Source organism: Schistocerca serialis, chromosome 10 (genome assembly GCF_023864345.2).
Source record: "Schistocerca serialis cubense isolate TAMUIC-IGC-003099 chromosome 10, iqSchSeri2.2, whole genome shotgun sequence".
In the NCBI taxonomy this organism is placed as follows: domain Eukaryota; kingdom Metazoa; phylum Arthropoda; class Insecta; order Orthoptera; family Acrididae; genus Schistocerca; species Schistocerca serialis.
The window spans coordinates 69,063,512-69,080,864 of NC_064647.1; positions in this window are offsets into that span (position 1 = coordinate 69,063,512).

Genomic DNA, 17,353 nt, shown 5'->3' on the forward strand with positions numbered 1-17,353 from the left:
AGTTTAGAAAATTATAACGATTGTATGTTTAAGAATATAGGACAGTACAGAAAATTTAATTTAATTGAAAGTGAAAAACATGAAATATATACAATTCAAGTAAACAGAAAACCACTAAGTCCTCATGATAATAAAAGTTACGCATTGGAAAATAAAATAGAAACATTACCATGTGATCATTATAATTTATTAAATTCATGAAATTATTTCTATATAAAATTAATAAAAATTTTATATATAAAATTTATATATATATATATATATATATATATATATATATATATATATATATATATATTGAATCTTTTTACAAAGATAAAATATAATTTTGCTAAAGTCAAATAAAGCAAAGATTAGTGTATACAAAAACTATGAAGATTAAATAAATTAAACAATGAAACACTTAAAATAAAAGATGAAAAAATTAAAATGAAAGATGAAAGTACTAAAGTAAAAGATGAAAGAATTACAGTAAAAGATTATATAATTAAATCAAAATAACTCTAATTGAAAATTTGATGGAAATATTTGATACTTATTCTTTAAAACGTAATTGACTGTTCAACTAATTCTTTGCAACAGCAAAAAATTGTCGTAAGACTGCGTCTTTAAAAAATTACTTTATCTTTATTTACCCAACTGTTGGTGTGTTATCAAAACCTAGCCATTTAACATAAAATATATTTTCTTTCTTTTTTAAAACTTTTAAAACTAAGTATACATCTGGATATCTAGTTTTTTTTAGTTCCTTTTATATCTTTTAATATACGTAATTGGATTAGAATGAATTACATCTTCAATTTCAAATATTTCTGTTGACCAGTTAGCTGTATATCCTTTTTCAAAGAGACCTTTAAGTTTACTAATTCCTACTTTATCACCTTTATTAAATTTAGATTCTTCATTAGATATAATATTACTTATTTTTAAATTATTTTCATTTATTTGTCCATGTTTCATTTTTTGTACAATGTTTTGTATTTTTGTATTCATGAATTAGATTTGTAACTGAATTTTCCCATAAATAATTTCTCGTAAAGCCATTTGCTTCCACATATTTTCTTTAAGTGTTCAACAATAGATGCTTTTAATTCTGAAAATGCTGAATAATGATTAATGTCATATTTCTTCATTAATTCTTTAAATTCTTTGTTTTTGAATTCTTTAGCATTATCGTTTGTAAATTATTTGGCTTTCTATTTATAAAATCCTTTTGAAAAGCATCAACTACATTCTTACTTGTTTTATTTTTAATAGGAACACCAAATGCATATTTTGAAAAAGCATCAATTATAGTTAATAAATATTTATAACCTTTATTCATTTTTTCTTTTAACTTAGCACTATTTATTTCAACTAAATCAGCTTGCCATAAAGCATCTATATTAAAAGAAACCACATTACTTCTTTTGAAATTCCCTATAATTGGTTTGTGTAATTCAGTAATTATATTTTCACTGATATCAATATTAGTATTGTTATTATAACTATTACTATTATTATTATTACTTAAACCTTCACCATTTACAAAATTTCTTAACAAATTTCCTTTTTTTTTACTTTTACATAATGTAAAGATTATCATTTCATGGTCTTCTATTTTTAGTAATTATTTTATGTGGATTGTGTTTCAGTAAAATTTTTACATTATAAACAATAAATATGGTAGTCATGTAAAGTATGATTTTCCATTTATATAGATAAAAAATTTAATAAATTTTAAGTTATTTCACCAAATACAATTATATTTATTCTACAGGAACAGTTTTAACAGAATCTTTCTTTATTACAGTTATAAAATTTTATTTATGTAGCATAATTGATTGATTAATATTATTTATTGGATATAGCTTATCAGCTACACTTACTGTTATATAAAAATCATCGAAGTTTAAATCTCTATTCACATTTTTACCAACAAAAATAAACCTTTTAAGTATGAAACCATTTTCAAAATTATACATTTTTTGTTCACCACGTGTTATAAAAGTAAATTCAATTATTTGTTTATCATAAACTTAATTGTTCTAAGTATCGAGTTAAATCTGTTTCTGAAAAATAATCTGAAAAAGCTTTTTCTATTTCCTTTTTTGTGAAATAATCTGAAAAAGGTTTTTCTACTTTCGTGAAACTATTAATAGTCAGGCTGTTATTTTGATCAATCTGATTCATTTTTTCATTAATCTGCATATAGGGTACATAATTATTGAATTGTGTTAAAATGTTAGTTTATTCTCGTTTTGTAACATATTCTTTCTGTGAGGATTGTTTGTTAACTACATGTTTTAAATCAATTGGATCATTTACGTTAGTAAGGCTTTTATTTTTTAAACTAATATAACCTTAAGTTATTTTAAAAATAACATTAAATTCTTTTTGAAATTCTTTAATTGCATTAGTTATTTTTGGATCTATTGATGATTGCAGTTGTTTATTATTATTTTAATATTTTCTAAATTTAATTAAGATGCAGTACCTACTTTTTCATTGTGTTTAATTAGATGTATCTTATTTCGAAAAATGTTCATTTATTAAATCTAAAATATCATTAAAATTATAATTTTTCACAAAGCAATTTTAAAACAAATAAACATAAATTACCACATATTAATTCATCAAAATTTTGTATTCTTTCTGTATTGTATTGTAGTTCACTTTTATCTAAATAGTTAACTGATTGTTTTGGTATATTACCACCAAATGAATAAAAAACAGCGTTTTCACAGATGCAGTCTGAAGACTGCTTTAGCTGTCGCTCATTATTTTAACAACAAATCCAATATGTACCAGGATCATCAGATGTTTCTAAATTCACTATACCACATTCAATTTTAAATTTCTTATTTGGCAATTCATAAATCACATATACACCACGAAAGTTTTTAATTTTTAATTGTTTAGTTTACTGTTATATTTCAAATTTTCTTAATGCTTTAGGATATTTATTAATTATTTTTTGAATTTTTTTTGTTTTCTTTAGTCCAGTGCCAGCTGAAGCAGGCTTATGACTGCATCCAGTTCCTGCTATCTTTTCCATTTCTAAGTTATGTCTTATTTGTTCTTCTAATTCTTTATCAACTTTCGTTTTATTTCATACTGCATTCGCAATTGCTGCAGAACCCCCAGCTAAAGAACCAATTGTTCCTAAATATGGTAATGCAGCTTATAATGATGGTAACAATCCACCTTCATGTGCTAATAATCCTTAACCTCCTTTCTTTTTCGTTAAATATTCTTTATTTTTTTAGCAACAGGAGTAGCTAATGTAATAATTAAATTTCCACCAAATTTCTTTTCTTTTATATGTTTTATGGTTCAGTTAAAAATGGTTCAATTGCATTCAATTATTCAATATTAAACTTTAATTTAATTGATTTTGGTTTAGTTTTGCCACTGGGTAGCAAAGTATAGTCCATTGTAAAGTTATTCATTCAAATAGTTAAAAATATAATAATGATTTTTGTATAGTTAAAAATTTATATAGGTAAAATTTATAATCATATTTTGTATAGTTTATAATTTAAAAGGATTTTTATATAGTTTAAAAATTTATAATCCCCAACCATTTTCATCAACATTAACGCCAGCGCCAGCTGAAGCAGTCATAGCTGCGCCCATACCTATTTTATATTTTCCATACAGTATTCCTCTAACTGCTGTTACTGCTACTTTGTCACCAAATGAAGCACCATTTGCATACATTCCTTGTTTTGCAGCTAATTGAACCTTCTTATCAGCTATATGTCTTTTTTGTAAAATATTATTATCTCTATAAGCAATATCATGTTTTTTAGAAGCTCCATCTAATGGATTTGTACCTTTATCATCTATAGCTAAACTTTCTTCTAATTTTTTACCCAGACCACAATAATTATAATCTGGAAGTTGCATTTCTAATGCTTGCTTGTTAATTAAAGTATTTGCTAATACTTTCCCATATTTATCTCTTTTCCAAATTGTATGTGAAAGATTATTCAAAACTCTAATTAAATATGGAATTTCTTTTGGATTATCAATTATAAAATTACTAAATTTATTTGTTAACATTTATGCAATACTAACTTTTTCATTGTGATAATTTTTATTTCGAGCTAGTTCTTCAGCATGAATTACCACTAATCCATCAGTAATTGTTTAACATCATCTAACCAAACATATTCAACTGATTTATCTGTATATTTTTTAATTAAACCATTACCTTTTCGTTCTGGAGAACTACTAGCTGTAGAAACTATAGTTCGTTTTCTTAAATTTGGAAAATTAATATCAGCAATTCCTTTTAATAGGTAGTTATATTTAATACCTTTACTTGATTTTAATTTATTTGGATTATTATCACAATATAATGCTCCTGAATCAAACAATATATCTGCATAGTTAGATAAATCTATAGCATCAAACTTTTTATTTAAAACTTCCATAGTAATATGTTTTTCAGTTAAGCGCTTCATTAATCCATCTGTACCTTCGTATGTCTTATCACCAATTTTTAAATTATCAGCATTAACTTCTACAGGTAAATTACCAGCATATTTAAATATTCCAACAGGTTTTAAACCAAATACTTAATATATTTTAACATTCTTCCACTGATAATAATCTTTTTAGTTTCACTTATATTTTTACATTTATTTTCATTTATATTTTAGTTCTATGTTCATTTATATTTTTATTTTTATTTTCTTCTTATTTATTTAATATATCAGTAATTTCTGTGTCACTTAATGTATTGTTATATTTTCCAGGGATATTATCAGACCAATCTTTTAATGGTGTAATTGGTGATAAATCTCCAAAATCTTCTACATCATGACGATATGGAATGATTTGTTTTTCAACTTCACTATTTTCTTCAATTGCTTTTAAAACATTATCACCTAACCTTCAATACCTTGCTTTACTTTTTCAATAGCAGCAATAACAGGTTGAATTTCCTTTTTATTTTTTCATATTCTGTTCTTTGATGCTTTTTACAAAGTTTAAATTTTTCTTTTAATTCATCGGCTTTCTTTCTATTTTCTTAACTTTTTAACAATTTTTGCATCATACTTTGCAAATATTACTAACAGAGAAAATACATTAATTATGTTTATGTTTAACATTCATGTTTATCATTTATGTATACATCTATGTTTATATTTAACATTTATGTTTAACATTGAAGTTTATGTTTAATATTTATGTTTTTGTTTTCTTTTAATCTTTAATAGCAATGTTAAAGTTAATGTTTTAATGTTTAATGATAATGTTTTTCATAAATCTTGTATTTCACTTCCAAACTTACCTTCATTTGGTTGTTTAGACATATGTATTGTTATGAAGCCAAATTCATCATTCCACCATTTTCTACACATTTCTTTAAAATTATCAAACTTTAAATCTCCACCAACAAACTGATGGTAAATATGATTTAAATTTGTATCATCTTGTCTAAATATATTTAAAAAATTTAAATTGTCCCTATCTAACTGTTTTGGTATTTTGAAAATGTTTGAGCTAACTAAAAATAATCTGTATGTTTGTGTCTGCCTCTAGTGAAATAATCTCTAATAATATCTTGATTTTCTAAAATAAGATCATCAAATACAACAACTGAATTACTTTCACATTCTTCTAAAGGAATAATTACTTCATTATTTTCAATAAAACTAACAATATTTTCACTAATTATGCCCAAAATTTTTAAATTGTTTCATCAATTCTTGATACTTTCGAAGTTCTATACTTTTTTAATAAATATACAAATTTTTAATTTTATTCCAATTTAACCATCCTGGAGTTAATATATAATTATCAATCATTAATGTTGTTTTTCCAGAACCACTTTGTCCAATTATTGCACATCTTATAGTATTTGGTAAAAGTTTCCCATGTTTGTATTTTAAATTATTTTCTGGAATTCTTACTTTAGGTTCCCAATCTGTTTTGTTCATTTATTTAATAATTTTTTATTTATATATATTTTTACATTTTTACTTTTATTTTTCATTTTCTAATAATTTTTATATTTATTAATATTTTTTCAGTAGTAAATGATCTGTTTGTTTCAACTTATTGATAAATCTTCTATACTTAGAAAAAGATAAACTGTTCCAATACGTGATAATTGTACTAATGTTTCACTAGTTGGGTTTTATTCTACTTTTTTAACACCAAATATTTCAAGAAAAAATAATAAACTTTATTGTGATGGTGAAACAATAGGAATTCCTGTAGGTCAATATAGTTTTAAAATTTTTAAAAAAATTTATACATTTAAGAAAACCTAATGTACACATTAGAGTAGATGAAATTTTAAACAGAATTGTTATTGAAAGTGATGTAAAAGATAATATTGGAAGTTTATTTGGTTTATTAATCAAGTTGTTTTCCTTGATGACAAAGCTGTACGTAAAGGTGTTCCTAAAATAATTTCTTTCGAATTAATAAATATAAATTTTAATCTTGTTGATGGAATGTGTGTAAAACATAATGAACATTTTCATAAAGAAACTGCCACCAGCAGCTTGCGCTGGCCTGGTCACAGCAGTGGCAACACCTCGAGACACTTGTCAATGTAGTTCGGACAAGCCTCTTCAGAGCCATCCACAAGAAAGACCGCTTACAGGGACTGGAGCAGCTGTGACGAGGCAGTGCGTATTTCAGTTCACCCAACTCATTTTCGTTAAAAATTCTACCCCTCAAGATGTCTTTCACAGCACTCACACTATTCTTACTGTAATTTAAAATTGAGTAAAACTCAAAAAGATTAACTCTCAATAGGCAGCATATAGGGGCATCTTCTTTTATTTGCTCTGCATCATGTGACAGCACCTTTGACTAGTCCACTTCAGGCATCCACTCCCCAATTAGTCTCCTACTAGCGGTAGGTAATCCTTTGAGCTCTCTTCCCCCTGCTCTCTTTCATAAACTCGAATCCTAACCAAAGTAGAGAGAACACATCCATTAGCAGCCTCTGGGTCGCCAGCTAGTTCGAGGGCAGCGATTTCAGCTCTGCGCTCATCTTCAGAGGCTGTTACAGATGTGTCAGGGCCAGTAAGACTGCTGCTTTGCTGCCCAGCAGTTTTATAGCTTCAACACCTGCCACCAAGTCCCGCAGGAGGTAACTGTAGCAGTCCCCATGCATTCTGATGTTGACGCCCAGCCAAACACTCCAGATGTCGTCCCTGTCGTTAGTTGATCAATAGCTCTGGATGAAGCCATTATTTTTCCTGTATGACACAATGATGAGATGGCGTTCAGATTGTATATGGATCACCACCTCATCCAAAAGGCAGAGTTACATTCTCTGTCATCGTCCACATCACTTGTAGCTGAGTGAAGTAGACTAGTTAACACAAATATTTTCCAAGGCTTTATTTATTTAAAAAAGGGAGTTGAGTATCCTTCCAGAAATTGTGAAATGCATTCACCTAATTTTTTTCGCGTGGTAACATGCCTACATTAAAAATATTGATTATTCTGGTTTATTTTCAAAAACCTTTTTTGCATACTTTTCAGTACTCTTCATAAAACTGAATTTTCGCTTTGAGTTTGCTTTGAGAAACTATATGCTTGATAATATGCAACGGCAGTGAGAACTACTAGTTATTTTCAGTGCAATAATGGGTTTTGTAGGGGACATCTATCATTGGATAATTCTAGCAAACTTATGATTCAACAGTGCTGTACTACTTGGTATAATGTACTTTTTACAAACAGCTTATGGAAGAAACTGAATTATCTGAATAGAAGCAGGAAATTAAAATATTTAGATTCATACACTTTCGCACACAACACTCAACTAAAGTGAATAAACTACAGTCTAGGTTAGCTTCAGTACACATCTACTAGGAAAAATATGACATATTCTCTGTATCACACAAATGCTACAGTTCAATATGCTTGTCTATAACATTTCATTCACCTTTTATTGAAGTAATTCTGTAGAGAATTTTTATACGTTTGTAGTACTACTACACTCACGCTAACCTGTACAATATACATTTTGCAAATACAATTTTTATCCATAACGAAGTCTTTTTTTAATGTCTCAGTGAATTACAAAAAGAAACTGTTACTGTGTCACTGATAACTACAATGATAATTTAATGTACAATATTGGTTAACAATGACTTGAAAAATTATTTTGATACGATTTCCATGTAGTATGATTACCTCATGGACCAATCACATCAATAGTGTCTGTACAAATTCAGTAAATACTTACATGAAGCAGAGATTTGCTCAATGATGTATTTTCCAGTGAATGTTTCTTCTGAATCTGTATTTCTGAAGTCAAACTATTTATACTAGGGAATAAGTTTTCCATTTTGCAGATTTTAAATAAGCTAATGTTTCAGTGGACCATAAGTACACCTGAAAACCAGTGCAATTATTAGAGAAAAACTAAATAAAGCTGGTCTAATGTAATGTTCAGGCAAAATTTTCACTAAAGTTTGCAATTTAAACAAGAATGTGACAAGGAGGTGGCTAGTCTTTGCTACCTTACAGCTCAGTCTCAGAAAACTTGACCTTCATTTATTAGAGATGTTGGTAAACCTTTGAGCTTTTTGCAATTATGTGATTTATTGTTACACAATATTTTTGTTCTGGGCTGTTATGGTCACCATCATTGTTAGTTTAGTTTATTTGTTGCCCTATTGCTGATAATCCTGCCATTGTGAATTGTTTAGTTCTGCATTAGCGGTAGTTCGAGTAATACATATTTTGTTATGGCTTCATCAAGAAAAACAAAAGAGTCAGTATGTGCAACAGCTGCTAATTTTGATAGTGTTCCCACTCAGTGGTTTGAAGAAGCCAATTCATGCGAAGAAGGAAGTATTTTTCAAGATAAAAGTAGTGAAGAATCAGACTTTGAACATGCTGATACGTAAGAGTAGAGTATTTCAGACACTATTACTTCATCAGAGACTGAAAATGAAGTTCCACACCAACAAATCAGAGATACCAGCACGAACACCAATCTCAATGGAACCATTTGGAATTTAGATCCTCCTGCAACTTCTTGTACGCCTGTTCACAATATCATACAGAAGGCACCCGCTTCAGCTTTTGGATTGAAAACGTGTAAACCTAAGGATGCTTGGGCCTATTTTTTCTCCAGGGATACACTCGATGAGGTCATCAACTGCACAAATATAAAAGGCAGAAGAACGGCTGAAACAGAATGATTCCTAATGAGTCGCTCACAGTTGAAGAATAGTTACTCCCATTCTGTGAAAGATGCAGCTTTATTCGTATATACTACCTAACCCACCAAGTATGGCATAAAGATATTTTGGTTATGTAATGCTACGTCTTCATATGCTTTAGACGAAATAGTCTACATGGGAAGGAAGCCACATGAACCTGTCAAAAATCTTAGACTGAATTTGGTGGAAGATCTTGCTAAAAGTATAGAAAGATCTTCCAAAAATATTGCAGTTGACAGTATTCAGCTGGCAGAAGAGATGCTTCAGAAACAAATTATGATAGTGGGAACCCTGAAACAAATCAAAGCAGAAATTCCGAGTGAGCTGAAACCGTCGGTCTCAGGGGAAATGCAGTTCTCATTTTTTGCCTTTAGAGTGAAATCACAAAGGTGAGATACGTTGCCAAAAATAAAAATAAATCAGTAGTTCTCATTAGCAGAATGTATAACAAAAAAGACATCGATCAAACACACGCAAATAAGTTCTACAGAAGAAGATGGTCATTTGCATTATGGATGAATATGATGGACGTCGCAGCCATGAACACTGAAGTTTTATTTTCTGCCCTCCATCCGTCATATCATAGTAGAAGACCCAAAAGGAGGCATTTGTTCCTAAAAGATTCAGTAGAGGAAATAGACCACTAATGGAGCTTCGTACTCAATCGCCCATCTCTCCCCCCCCCCCCCCCCCCCCCTTTTCCCGAAAAAAGCTTGTGTCACGACAAAAAGAGTAACTTTTCTAATCTTGTTTATAAAAGGACAAGTACACGTTTTGAACCCAAAGTTTTATACGCTATGGAAAAAGAGCATAAGTTTCTCTATATTTCAGCAAAACCATTTAAGAGACAAGCCTCATGAATATTATTTATGAGATTCATTGTGACAAAATTCAAACAGGCTTAACCTTACGGAAGATATTTACAGTATAAACTCTATAACATGATCATCAAATCATAGTTTCTTGTGATTCTGTAATATGCTTTTTTTTTAAAAAAATAGCCATTGAACAAAACGAAAAGAGAACTAGGCAAGTTGTGAAGTTCTACAAACCTCGCAGCAAAGATGAAAAAGGAACAAGCAGCGGAAAAAATGCTTCTTTCGGAGCACATTGGTGAATATGTTCTACTTTCACTAAATCCTGACAGAAAAGTGGGGAAACAGTTGCACCTCAGTCTTCAGTCTGTCTTCTTCAGCCACGGGCAGGGATGTTGTGATGTGCTTAGGTTAGTTAGGTTTAAGTAGTTCTAAGTCTAGGGCACTGATGACCTCAGATGTTAAGTCCCGTAGTGCTTAGAGATTTGAACCATTTTTTTGTCTTCTCCAACAAAAAAATTGGGATGCGAACAAATCCTTTTACCCAGTCTCTCTTTGCAGTTAATCCTTCATACTCTGCATCTCTCTCTGTCTGTCTGTCTCTCTCTCTCTCTCTCTCTCTCTCTCTCTCTCTCTCTCTCTCTCTCTCTGTCTCTCTCTCGGTGCCACTGTCTATATACGTCTCAGTTTTCTCCCATTCATTTACAGTGTGTTGTGTTGCCACTGTCTCTTCATTCACTTACATTGTCCTCTTTTGTCTTTCTTTCCCCTGCCATTGTCACTAGCATATTACGGCAGATAAAAATTCTGAGGACATTCAATTTATTTTTTCCCCCTATACCCACAAGTTTAAAATTTTGGTAAAAATGCGCCCTCCCCTACACCTATGTGTTAAAGTTCGCTGTTCTGTGGGGGTCCAGACCACCTAAACTATGTATGTTCTCCACTCATTTGTACTTTTCATTTCCCCTGTCTCCTCTTTCATTTGCTCCCACTACTACTACCTTTACCCATCTCTCATTCCTTTTACTGCTATTGTCTTCACCCACGTCTCTTTCTCTTTTATTGACACTCCTGCTTTCTCTGTCTTTTCTCTCTTTTCTCTCTTTAACTGTCACTCGCTCTCTGCTATCTCTTTCAGCATAAAAAAAGTGCAAATGTGTTTGTATGCCAACACTTCTGGCGAACAAGGCGGCATAAGGATTGAGGCAGCTAGTTGCCCACTTTTCTGTTAGAGCCTTTTAAAAAGTAACATATTCGCCTTTTTTTTACCCTCAACAGGAGCATTTTTCCAATGATTTCATTCTTTTCCCATCTACAGCACGGTACAGTACTTATACAAAATGAATTTTGTAGGTCACTAAAGTTTTTGCATTTTATGTATATACTTCGACACATTTATATACGTTGACATACATAAACAGCAAATAAGTATGCATAATACAAGGGTAACACACAATCGTTTGCTTTACTTTGTTCTTATATCGCAGTTCAATGAAAACACTCGGCTTAAGTTTTGCATCTTTAAAAGAGCAAAAATATTGTCAGACATATTTTAATGAATTTGCAAATTTTTGCAGATTTATATAATTTTTGGGAGTCATTTTAAGTCATGTTAAGAGCCTTTTAGTCCATTTTTGTCATTGTGGTACCACTTTGTGCATATTTGAAAATGCATGACATGGAGAGACATTGTGTCAGAGTTTTATTACTGAAAAAAAGCTGACTTAAAACATATTTTGCTGACCTGAGAACCCTCGCGATTGCCTTTTAACCCTGGCCATGTGTTCATTATGTCAATTAAAACTACATTTTATATCATCATGCATACCTTAAATGCAAACGTATAACAATTTGGACCTCTGGATTTCGTTGACGAATAATGATATCGATTAAAGCTTCTAGGTTCCTGGAGAATATCACCTTAAGAACGTGTGGTCAAATTTCGACGATCTGTCATTAATAGAATCTATAGAAGTGGCCATCCCCGCTATTGATACTTTTTGTACCCAAAAATCGTCGTTTTCCGAGGTTTTCTAAGGAACTGCCCATGAAGAAATGGTGCTTCCATCTACTACATCGTACTCTGCAAGCCACTTAATGGTGCGTGGTGGAGTGTACTTTTGGTACCACTATCTGATCCATCCAACACTGTTCGACTCGCGAATAGTGCGTGGGAAGAATGATTGTCGGTAAGCCTCTGTACTGGCTCTAATTTCTCGAAATTTTTCTTCGTGGTCAATACGCGAGATGCGTACCACTCCTCCTGCAAAGTTCTGTCCCGATATTTAAATAGTCAATCTCTCTGTGATGCACAACGCCTCTCTTGTAACGTCTGCCAGCAGAGTTTGGATAGATGAACAATACTCAAGAATCGGGCGAACAAGCGTCTTATAAGGCACTTCTTTCGTGGATGAGTTAAATTTCCTTAAGATTCTTTCGATGAATCTGAGTCTGGTATCTGCTCTTGCCACTATCTGTTTTATGTGGTCATTCCACTTAAGGTCGCTCTGGATAGTTACGCCTAGATATTTTACGGTAGACGCTGTCTCCAGCTGTTTGTCATCAGTAGTGTAGCTGTACAGCAGTGGATTTCTTTTCCTATGTAGGCGCAATATATTATATTTATTTTCGTTCATAGTCAACTGCCAGAACACCATTCGTCAATTCTGTGCATGCCGTTCTGCAAATTCTTACTATCTTCTGGCGTTGCTACTTTGCTACAGACAACTGCACCATCTGCGAATAGCTTTAAAGAGCAGCCTACGCTTTCTACCAAATCATTTATACACAGGGTGATTATAATTACAGTTAAACTTTCAAAAAGCACCACTGGTCAGAATGGCGTCGAATTTCAATGGAATATTATCGGAGAAGCGGGCTAACGTATGGCAGAAGAAGAAAAAATTTGAAAATTTATCAATAGATTGCCTGTATGTGTTATAATAGGTAAATTAAAACACCCCCTACCCACTGAAGTTGGTATAAACAGGCCGGGTAGACGGCTTTTCCTCTTTTCGCGCCTGCGACGTTCGCCATGACAGTCTCAATGCAGGATCGCGTGCTGCTTGTAAAGCTGTATTACAAGAATGATGACTGCACTCGTCGCTCTGCAGAAGTTACGGACACTGTAGGGTTTGAAAAACGGCGTTGGTTCGATGACTGCCGTGGGTCTGGAGAAAATGATTCGAAAAGATGGGTTCTTTTAGTGTGAAACCTGATAGAGGGAGGAAACGAATTGATTCGACGTCAGTGGAAGCAGTGGTCACAGAAATGCGGGAGGAGACGAGTGGTGGTGTGCAAACATGTAGTGTACGGAGAATTGCCCGAACACTGGACATACCCGCGACACGGTGCGTAAAATCCTACGAAACATCCTTCTATGCTATCCATTCAAAATTACCCATGTGCACGAGTTGCTTCCTGTTGATCTGCCACCAAGAGAGACCTTTGCTTTAGAATTCTTTGCTCGCATGGAAGTGGACAATGACACGCAAATCAGCCAGTACCAGTTCATCCTGTGTGGTGCGGGTTTACGGCATCATTTCTCATAGGGCCATATTTTTTAGAAGATACAGATGCTTCCGCTCCTGTTACCTGTACCGTCACTGGTAAGAACTATGAGTAACCACGTCTTTCCAGCTCTCCAACAGCGTAGATGGGATCGTTTTTATGCAAATTCAGTTAAGAAGCTGCTGAAGCGCCATTTCGGAATTGCTAGAATTATCAGGTGTCATCTCCCTACAGCCTGGCCATCCCGATCACCTGATGTTAATCCGTGTGACTTCTGGCTGTGGGGCTATCTGAAAGATGTGTTCAGGGTTCCGATTGTAAACTTAGCTGCATTGAAGGCACGCATTGCGCAACACTTTCTGAACGTGATCCCGAAACTCTTCGATCAGTTGTGGTACACGCTATTTCTCGATTTCAACTTGTAGAAAACGGTGGAGAGCACATTGAACATGTTTTGCGCCAATCACACGGACATTAATAATCCGATTTGATTTTGATTGGTGCTTTTTATGCGGTTTTTGGCCTCAGGACAATTGAAAACCGATTTTTTCCATCTCATGTTATATGACCTTACCGTGGTGGATGGGCTTACGTAACTAACAGTACCACACCTGTACACCCATGCACACTGAGTGATACAGTTTGTTTAACGTCAAACGTACACCTTAGGCATTGCTGTATGATTCATTTGTCATTTGTAGTCGACCACTATTAAATTATGGTGCTTGCAGCTCCATATATTGCTTTATTTTGTAACTATTTATTTTTCTTCTACCATACATTTTCTCCCTTCTCTGATAACATACCGGTGCAATTTGACGCCACTCTGACCAGTGGAGTTATTTCCACAGTGGTTTGAAAGCTTAACTTTAATTATTATCACACTTCCCTGTGGTACTCCGAATATTACCTTTACATCTGTAGATTTTGTTCCGTTAAGAAGGACATGTTGAGCTCTATCTGCAAGAAAGTCTTCATTCTGTAACCGCCCTGTTAAATTTTTAAAAGCTTAGTCAGTGTCGTAATTTTAAAATGACAGTTCGTATGGATGTCGCGTGATAAATATTTCGCATGAAGAACCGTTCCGACAGAGGCAATGATCAATTGTAGAAACTAGGTCACTGAATATTAAAAGTAATTTTACTAAGCAATACACCCAACTGACTACCCAAAATAAGAGGGCACGTACATTCGCGAGTGAGTGGTTCAAATAAGAATTAATACTGTGAGAGAAATGGGTTATACGTATAGTTACGTCGGTACACACTCGGTTGTATGCGAATGTACCATCACGATAGAGGAACGTACATTCTAAGTACCATCATTCCCCGTGGACTGGGTAAAAATAATTGTGGTTAAAATGCATTTACTCATCTCAGAAAGAAAATAATCGAACTTAGTAATTAAATGAAAAGAAAGACTGCAGGATCTGAATGTCGCCGCAGATAAGACCTAAATATTAAAATTGACGTACTTCCATTGTTGAGTAGCGCCGTCGTGAAGATCGTCGCCTCCATCTAAATTCTCCATAGTTCGTATGGAGCTGGGATCCATGGTATCGTAAATGAGAAAGTCCCTTTGTTTCAGAAGTTGCTTTCATTATTTAGCACAATATTACTAGTAATTACACAGCACGTCTTACCAACAGGACATGAGAGCAACAAAAGGTAACTATTACCAGAACCAATGAACGAAGAGCGCAATTCCTCTTTTGTCCGTCAGTGTTAAATACTTTTCAAATTAATCTTTGGTATGAGAGTCGAATTATTATGTATACATTTATCAATGAGAAAAAAATTGTTAAGTTCCTTTATATCACCCCCTTGGGCGAATTGTCTCAAGAAATGTCAACTTCTGGGCAATGAACAGTCCTTTCACTCCTTTACACACGTCATTGAAGTGTCTTTTAAGGGATTTCTTATCACCACTTTGCTTACACAGTTTTGGTACTGGCCCTGGCACGTAGCAATGAAAACAGAACATACACGCTAGGGTACACAAAATATACACTAACTTACATAGTATACACAAAAATTACTGCATCGTCCTATACGTCAAATACGTTATTATTACATTACATTATATACAAGTCCATTGTTCAGTTCTTTACGACTGTTCAAAAATTAAAATGGCTCTGAGCACTATGGCACTTAACATCTATGGTCATCAGTCCCCTAGAACTAAAAACTAATTAAACCTAACTAACCTAAGTACACCACACAACACCCAGTCATCACGAGGCAGAGAAAATCCCTGACCCCGCCGGAAATCGAATCCGGGAACCCGGGCGCGGGAAGCGAGAACTCTACCGCCTTCACGACTGTTTGCAGCGTCATTGTTAATGTGTACAAGTAACATTTTCCGTAGCACGTTGAAAACAAAATTACATTTTACAAGTCTTTTCTGTGATTCTACAATTACATTTTTCCTGAAAACAAAAGAAAGAAATTCACAAGAACGTCGCGTATTTTGGAGTGTCGATCCAGGGTATAGTGTTAGCAAGGGTATCTGGAGTGGTAAGTCTGATAAATTCTTCCTCAATCTAGGCGCGCAGTCCGGAACCGCGCGACTGCTACGGTCGCAGGTTCGAATCCTGCCTCGGGCATCAATGTGTGTGATGTCCTTATGTTAGTTAGGTTTAAGTAGTTCTAAGTTCTAGGGGACTGTTGACCAAAGCTGTTAAGTCCCATAGTGCTCAGAGCCATTTGAACCATCTTCCTCAAAATTGTTTATGCTCCCCACTACGTCCCTCTTTTATGCCAGTATCTATTTGATAGCGTCCCAGTATATGTCCTTTATGGCTTTTTATTGTTGTCTCATCACGGGCGAGATAAACATATACCAAATAAAATTCACAGATATTAGTACTTAGTCTAACTTAACCCTAACATATATTATACGTAAACATAGGTATTGTTCTGCCTTAAGTTCAGCGAACAACCAGCCGAAGTGGCCGAGCGGTACTAGACGCTACAGTCTGGAGCCGCGCGACCGCTACAGTTGCAGGTTCGAATCCCGCCTCGAGCATGGATGTGTGCGATGTCCTTAGGTTAGTTAGGTTTAAGTAGTTCTAAGTTGTAGGGGACTGATGACCTCAGAGCCACTCAACGAACGTGGGTGTGGTTTTTATTTCGTAACGTGGGACGTAGATCATGAGCTGTCGTGGTAAGAATTTATGAGGTGGGTCAGGAAATTGTGTCTCTAGATCTCTTTGCACTTTGGTGAGTGTCCATTTGAAGGCAAACTTCGCTTTCCGTTCAAATTGTCCTCCTGCTTCACGCCGTCAGTCAATAATAATAACCACACACGCAACAATGAGTTTGGCAGCACGCTACTCACCGTTTGGCGTCCGGTAGCCGTGCACTCACCTCAGGGTAGCGATGTCGCGCATGCCGGTCAATACATCTTTATGAAGTGTTTTGTGCAGCGTTCGCAGCATTTGCGAAACTACTGCAACAGCTTTAACTCGTCGTACACATTAGATGCGAGAAGGGACCACAGGGCACCTCCCACGTTCACTGCATGAAGGTAAGTACAGCACTTTATTGTTGTTTACCTTGCCAACGGCACACTGTCCTAAAGACAAACACACGTACCGTAGCAGGCTTCCTCGATTCACCAAGTCTCCTTTATTTCCAAGCAGAAGGCTCGTGGTATAAAACTTGTTCTCACTTGCCTCCATGCGTATAAATGACTGTCACTGAATAACTCACTGTCACTGAATAACTATACAATGTACCATTCATTTTTACCGTTCAAAAAAACAGTAGCTCATGAGACCACTGGCTACTTTTTAGTAGTTTATGCCCACGTTCGTTATTTGCTCCTGTA